The following is a 7,929-nucleotide window of genomic DNA, read 5'->3' on the forward strand; positions in this document are numbered from 1 at the left end:
GGCTGTTGGAGTTACGGTCGGCTAGGATTGGAACCAAGGTTCAAGCCGGACTCTGTTAGTGATACTGGGCCGAGCCCCATTCTGACCTACCTGATTGCCCTCCCAACTCGGTTGGGCACACTTCCCTTCACTGAGTTGAAATCTCAGTAAGCCACACCACACACATCACGGTGGGTCACCTTGCATTCACACTGGGCCTCACCTAAGCCAAAGGCAGGTGGGCCGCACCCTGCATGATGTCGGTGGGCCGCACTTGCCCTTTTGGACGTGTAGGCATCACCGTGGTTGGGCTAGCCTTGAGATCATGTGATGGCCCAACCTTGAGACCATGTAGTGGGCCGTGTAAATGGACCGAAAACAGCCCTCAGTTGGGCCGTGAACTGAATTGAAAACGGTCTTCAGTTGGGTCGTGTAAATGGACTGAAAACAGCCCTTAGTTGGGCCGTGAACTGAACAGAAAACGGTCTTCAGTTGGGCCGTGTAACTGGACTGAGATCAAGCCGAGTTTTAGGTCAGAAACGTGGGCCGAGAGCAGCCCAAATTTGGACCATGGTGTGGGCTGAGGGCAACCTTTGATTTGGGCCATTTGTTGGGATGAAATCAGCCCTGGAACTGGGCCGAAATCATTCCCAGAAATGGACCGAAATCAGCCCAAATCCAGGCCCTTTGAAACCACAGTGGGCCACATTCCAAACCACAGTGGGCCTCACCAAGCTGCACGCTCAGTGGGCCACACCGTAAATCCCAGTGGGCTGCACCTAGCAGTGCTACGGCCCATCCCCTTTGAAACCATGTGGGGGGCCGCACCTGAGAAACATCTCAGTGGGCCACACCATAATTCACATCGGACCTCACTGAGTTGAGATCTCAGTAGGCCACGCCACACATCATAGTGGGCCTCACTGAGTGCACGCCTGTGGGCCGCATCGTGAATCTCAGTGGGCTACACGAAGTAGTGCCAGGCCGGCCTGTGAAATCAAGTGATGGCCAAACCTTTGGGACCATGCAGTTGGGCCCATACCCTTGCAGCAATGAGCTGGGCCAAAAAACGGCCCAGTTAATTAACAGTTTACTGGGCCAGGACATGCCCAGCCCAGTCGATCAGTCCTTGGGCCTCACATACACATCCATTGCTGGGCCAGAAACGGCCTAGCCGATTCCCGTCGTAACTGCACGGTTGCTGGGCTAGGGACGGTCTAGCCCAGCCCAATTGCTGAGTATCTATTCGGTTTAACAAGCTGGGCCCAGTCAGACCCAGTTTAGGCCTTAATGATGGGTTGATTCTAGACCCAATTTGTGCCACTTGTTGGACAGAATTTGGAAGGCCTGGTCACTCTAATGCAGGCCTAAATAACCTTATTCATGGGACTTTTCAAACCCATACAACTTCAATATGTTAGCTAGATAAACCTTGGGAACATTTGACTAATATAAACTATGACTTTAGGAGATTACTTGTGTGATTTTGGGCCATAAGGTACTCTCGAAAACTTGGATCAAGGACGGGAATACGACCCTACAAGTGATGACTTCTTCCCTTGAGCTTTCCATTTCTAAACTAAACTGGGGATAGTTTTTATAATAACTATGAACGATAACCCAGAATTGGTTAATCATTCGGTTAGTGTACTTGAATACATGCCTGATAAGTGATTTAATCATTTGGTTAGTTTACTTGAACACATGTCTTAGAATTAACTAAATCACTTGATTAATTTACTTGAACACATGTCTTAGAATTGTTCAAATCACTTGAGTAACTTACTTGAATGCATGCCTTAGAACTGATAAATTATGATCATATAAATGTTAGGGCTTGACTACTTAAGTGACTCTTGAATTATACGGGTACATGAGTTTTACTTTGATTATTGAATCATGCCTTAGTCACTTCAGTTAGTTTGCTACTTAATCTCCATGTCATCCTTTCATATTATTGTATTGGTTGCAAGACACATATGACTTGAAATCTCTTTAGAGGAACCTCTATTTAAAGAAAGTCTGTACTTAGGGTATAACGGGATTGATTATGATAAGACTAGATCTTCAACATGGAGGTTATGTTAGTGACAGTTTAAATTCATGAGATTTACCATATATGGAGTGATTCCACCTACTTGACTATAGGATGAACCTTTCAACATTTTTATCGCCGTTGTTTATTCGCATTTGAATCATACATACCGACTCGTTTTAATCGCTATATTTAATATCTTCAACACTTCATTCCTAGTTAGCATATGATGGTAGTTTCTCATATATTAAGAATTGATTGGCCACATGTTGATGGGTTCTATCCACATCCTAAGGTGGTAGACTCATGGGCCGGGGATGGTGGAAATGGGGCACTATGCCCGAGCCGTCGACTTACGCTGGGTGACGAGCCCCCCGTAGTGACCTTGAGCTTTATTAAACCGCCTGATTATAATTGGACTAATAATGGCTTGGTTAATTATGCATATATGGTATATTGACAATGATGAGTGGATATTTCTAGATACTGTAATACGTGCCTCCGAGTTATTGGGGTACCATTTCGTTAGCTGTCAGACCACCGACTATCGATGTACGTATGTGATGTACGATAAGCAGTCATTATGCGGTATATGATGTACACACGTGATGTGCTTCATTAATGGTCAGCCTTTGCATGGGTGACGAGCCTAACTGCCGACTGGATGAGCATCCCCAGGTCGATAATGCATTCACGCATCCATGCATATAATAAGACTGCATTTTGTTATGTTTTGGTTTGCCTATTTGTTTTCATGCGATACTTGTCTAAGGCGGTGGTCTGTAATCTTGAGGAGAATTTATAATGAGCTAGTCACTCATTCATCAATGTTTAACCGTCTAGAGGACACAGGTGCAAGTATGAGCAATTACAGTGCAGATCTCGAGACTATTGCAGCTAGAACAGATGAAGAGCTGTATGAGGAGGAGCCGTATCAAGAAGCAGCTGAATACTTTGGGTTGAATCAGTACATCTAGATGTTGTTGTTTATTTAGTACATTTAAACTTGAGGTTTTGTATTTTGGGTCCTCAGTTGAATGGACCAGGATATAGTTATTATTTGGTTGTGGCTTATATATTATGCTTGATTTCGCTATTTGCACTTTGATTCTTTTCTAATTACCACTTATTGATCTACTATCTCTCAGGTTTTCAGTAAATGAGTCGTATACTTGGGTTCTGAAACCGGGGCGTTACAAGAACTGTGCCTGATACTCGAACTAAATCCAACGTGTGAGCGTAGACTTGAATTATAACTAAAATTAACATTTACTTAGTTACTACTATGGATTATACTAAGGAATGTAAATGATTCATAATGCTGATTACATTAAGGAATGTAAATGACTGACAATGTTAAAGAGCATAAGATAATTGAAAGATAGATTTGATTTGATTTTGTTAGTATGAGATGTCTTCTTCTGCTGAATTCCCTTGCTATTTATAGCTTTATCTGGATGCTTCCCATGTTCTGGCGGTTGTTATAACTAGGGGTGTACATCAATTCAAACCGTGTTAAGTTGACCTCAGCTCAACTCGGCTCGGCCACTAGCTAACCTCAGCTTGAACTCAGCTCAGCTTGGTCCTCGAGCCTGACTAGCCAGCTCGGCTCAGTTCGGTCAGCAGCTCGGGTGAGTTCGAGCTGAGCTCGAGCCAAGATGGAGCCGAGTTCGCCATTGCAACATTTTCATAAACACCTGGACTGCACCTTCAAAATCTCACTATATTTGAGACAACATCAATGGTTTTACAAGTATTTTATCAAATACCTTCTAAGCAACATAGAAATCAAGAAAAAAAAGGGTGAAGGTTTCATATACATACCTTCCTTGCCACTAGCCACACTTCTTTGAGTCATTTCATCAAACACTTGGTGAGGAACATCAATATCAAAGTAATCGAGTCACCGAACTGGTTTGATCCGAGTTCGATTCAAGCTGGGTTCAATCTGAGTCGAGTTGAGCTAGGGCCAGCTCGAACTCGGCTTAAACTCATTTTCGAGCTAAAAAAATCAGCTCGACTTGGCTCGAACTCAACTTCGAACTAAGTCGAGTCGAGCTAACCGAGTTAACTCGGTTCGTGTACACCTCTAGTTATAACCGCTTCAGCATTACTGATCTTCTGGAGCCCTCTTAAACCTGACATTTGTCCCATGACTACTTAAAGCTACTTTATCGACTCGACCACATTCCCCTCAGCCACCCTTGCTTTGTGGATGACGTGGCGTTACTCGATAGACGCTAACTATATCACCACAAAATTTTCTTTCGATATCTTTATAGATCTCAAATACATTATGTAACTCTCGTAAAATTACATGCGTTCCTCTTTAATTGGCTCTCCTAGGAACAAACAGAAATAGGGTATAACATGAGTGTTCCAGAATCGACGTAACGACTCGATTCATACCGAACAACTTTGACTGCGGCGCCGAAATAAGCAGGTACGTACGATATCAATGTATATGATGAAAATCTGAGAAGATCGGTTGCCTACTCAGTGACGTACATAATATTTATAATAATCAGGGGATTGTCAGAGGGTGGGATTCTTCCTCCAAAAATGGGTTGCGCCTTGCCTTTCACAAGAAGGGACTTTTTAGTATGCCAACGCAAATAAACAAAAGGGAAAACTCACAATCTGTCACTGAGGACAATTACAAGAATGCATCTCTCTAAAGAACTACTTGTATTGGATAAGGATCATGTTTAGCGTATGAACATAAACTTAGATTACAATTAAGAAATTACTGTTTTTAGATTATTGCTACTTTTAAGATAGATTGGGCTAAGATAAACATATTTGATTTGTTTGTTGGATTTGATTGTGTGTTTTTTTTTTTTACTCTGTTAATATTCTTGCTATTTATAAATTTCTTCTGTAATTATTCTTCAAATGTTTCTCTTTTTTATTGGATGGTTATGGTAGATTAGGGGTTTCCACGTTAGCCTTCGAGATCCTTACTTTCTTTGATACGTGTCCCTCTCCTTCTTGACTGCTCTCCGCTTTCTGGCTTCTCAGCTGCATATCTCCTTTCGGCTGCTCGACTGCACTTCCTAAATTCTCGATCGCATTCTGTTTCTTTTGCTTGACCAAGCTTCTCTCGACTGCTCTTCACATCCTTCTGCTTCTCGACTGATTTTCGCCTCTTGGACTTCTCAGCTATGCATCTAACGCTAGCTGTATTTTCGTAAATAATACTCAAAATGTCTCTCGAATGCTATACATTCCTCTTTCTTGATTGGCTATTCAGGAATAATTAGAAATAGTGTACAACAATTTATATGAAACTGTTCATAATCTCATTCTCACCGGGATGAACGGTAGAAAAGAAGAAGAAAAAGACTTGTCCAGAACTTTTGTAGCCCCACAAATGTTTCAATGGTGGACCTTTAAATCCTACTAGTTCCTGTTCTGCAGCCCACTTAAGTTTTAGATTTGCCTCATTTTTTTGCCGATGTCCTAACATTTGGGGTAAAACAAACGTACAAAAACATCGCAGTGGGCCCCACCTAGCTTCTAAGGAGGGCTTTGCAGTAAAACTGCATCTGCAAATACCGACCTACTTCAAAACTTCAGGGGAAGCAGATTGGCTGGTGTACCACACACCACCGATCTGGCTGGCGTGGGTACCTGTTGTGTGAATACGAGCGGTGCCACTCCTCTAGCTGTGAGTTGTACAAACGATTCAAAGGAGATCAAAGTTTAGTGGCACCCAAAATGATGTATTTATTATATCCACACTATTCATCCATTTTGCCACATCATTTTAGCATGACCCAAAAGATGATTCATATAATGATTCTTACCGTTAAAACATATGGCCCACTATAATGTTTATTTTCCATCCAATTTGTTCATAAGGTCATGCGTACCTGTATAAAGAGTTAAAAAAAATATCATATTGATCCAAAACTTAGGTGACCCCAAAAAGATTTCAATGGTATCGCTCAATCCCCACTGCTTTTTGCTGTGTAGACTACTTGATTTTTGTATGTCTTAATTTTTGGCTCAAGCCTTACGCAAGGATGGTTGGGATATAACAGATACTCAAGACTCACAGAACCTATCAACAGCATCACACCAGCCAGATCAATGGTGCATGGTACACCAGCCAATCCGCTTCCAACTTCAGTGGGGTGAAGAAGTTTTCAATACCGTGCGTCTGCACGCATCGTCACTGTTCATCAGTCCGATTTTTGGAAGCGAAGTGTTTGGTGTACGGCACACCACAGACCTGTCTAGTGTGGATACGTTTCCTGTGAAGAGGAGCGCTCACACTCCTTGAGCCACGTTTGTAAAACGGTTCAAAGGATATTAAAGTTACATGGAGCATGAGCCTAAAAATGAGTGGTATCCATAGCTCAAGTGGACCGCATTACAAATAGCAGTCGAGACAGTCATTTTCATCATTAAAACAGCGTTTATTTTCCAACCAATCACAAAGAGCAGTCGGGACAATCATTTTCATCATTAAAACAGCATTTATTTCCCGGTCGAGAATTAGCTATGACAAGTTGACTGGCGAGACTGGCCACTGAAGCGACGTCACTAACTTATGTGGGCCCCACCATAAATGTATGTTTTGTATCTACACCGTCCATCCATTTGGAGAGATCATATTAGGGCCCAAAGAATGAGTTAGATCCAAAGCTTGAGTGGACTCCACCGCAGAAAACAGTGGGGAGAGTGATGCCCACCGTTGAAACCTTCTGTAGGTACACCATGATGTTTATTTGAAATCCAACCTATTCATGTGTTAAATCAGACGTGAAAGAAGGGAAAACACAAATATCAACTTGATCGAAAACTTTTGTGGCCCTTAGAACTTTTTAATGGTGGGCAACGCTCTTCCTACTGTTTTCTGTGGTGGGGTCCACTCAAGCTTTGGGTCTTACTCATTCTTTGGATTATGCCCTAATATGATCTCTCCAAATGGATAGATGGTGTGGATACAAAATATACATCATGATGGGGCCTCCAGAAGTTGATGACGTCATTTCAGTAGCCAGTCTAGTTACTCAACCTCTGACTACCTAATCCGCGTCCTTATTCTCCATCCAATCACAAATAGCAGTTGGGACAATCATTTCCATCATTAAAACAATGTATTTTTTCTTTTTCTTTTTTATAAATTTTTAATTTTTATTTTATTTCCTTCCAACCGGTCCGTAAGATCAGAGGAAGGGGTAAAACAAATGTCATATTAAGACTTCCGCGTCTTCCATAGTGATTGGATGATAGACGTTCAATCCCCCGTTCCTTTTTGCATTATAGTCCACTTGATGTTTGAATCTGTCATAGTTTTTGTCTCAAGGCTTTCTATAAGCTTGCCAAATGGACAGACAATTTGGATATAACACATGCCTTATTGTAGGACGCAGGGATAACTCGATGCCGTCAACTAGGGGTGTACATGTACATCGAGTTGAACCAAGGCGAGCTAGCTTCCGCTCGACTCGACTCGGCTCGGCCACTAGTTGACCTTTCCACAAACACCTGGATTGCACCTTCAAAATCCCACTATATGTAAAACAACGGCAAAGGTTTTTCAGGTATTTCATCAAACACCTTCTAAGTAACATAAAAATTAAGAAAAAAAAGGGTATTTGTTTCATATACATACCTTCTTTGCCACCTGCCACACTTCGTTGAGTCATTTCATCAAACACTTGGTGAGCAACATCAATATTAAAGTAACTGAGTTACCGAACTGATTCGATCCGACTTTGATTTGAGCTGGGTTTGATCTAAGTCAAGTCGAGTTGGGGCCAGCTTGAACTTGTGGACACTGGAAATCGACGCTCACGCTGATTTGAGTTTGCGATGGGGGTAATTAGGCCGATTTGAATTGATAATGCAAATAGACTTGGAGTCGCCACTAACCACTTAACTCAAAATCTCGCAGTCAGTTA

This window comes from Magnolia sinica, chromosome 4, assembly GCF_029962835.1.
Source record: "Magnolia sinica isolate HGM2019 chromosome 4, MsV1, whole genome shotgun sequence".
NCBI lineage: Eukaryota > Viridiplantae > Streptophyta > Magnoliopsida > Magnoliales > Magnoliaceae > Magnolia > Magnolia sinica.